Source organism: Molossus molossus, unplaced genomic scaffold (genome assembly GCF_014108415.1).
Source record: "Molossus molossus isolate mMolMol1 unplaced genomic scaffold, mMolMol1.p scaffold_m16_p_11, whole genome shotgun sequence".
NCBI lineage: Eukaryota > Metazoa > Chordata > Mammalia > Chiroptera > Molossidae > Molossus > Molossus molossus.
In genome coordinates, this window is record NW_023425346.1 from 82,867,101 (window position 1) to 82,867,557 (window position 457).

Sequence of the window (457 nt, forward strand, 5' to 3'; positions counted from 1 at the left end):
GTCTCCGCGGCTCACTCGATCTCGGAGAAACCAACGGACCAGCAGGCGGGGCAGGCTTTTCCTCTTCCCGGCTTTTGTCCCCTCCCGGCCCTGCCCCCTCAGCCCACCTCCCGGAGCCCCGCCCCCGCCACGCCGCCAATCGTCGCGCGCCGAAGCCTCCGAGGTGGGCGGGGCAAAGGGTCAAGGCGGGTCCCGGAGCGCAGGGGAGCAATCTGCGGCGCCTTCTCCTCTGCGCCAGGGGCGGGGAAAGCGGCTGCAGCCGCCGCCCCGAATTCCGCTACAGCTTCTCGTGGTGGAAGGACGCGAGTGCCATCTGCAGGCGGGGGAGCAGGGCGCGCTGGGGCTGGCATTCTGAGACCCACGCCGCCAAAGGGCACTCGGCTTAGTAACAATCTAGAGTCAGGAGCAGTGAGTTTCCAGGCCACAGTAAAGGCAAACGGGGAGACTGAGCGCCTGG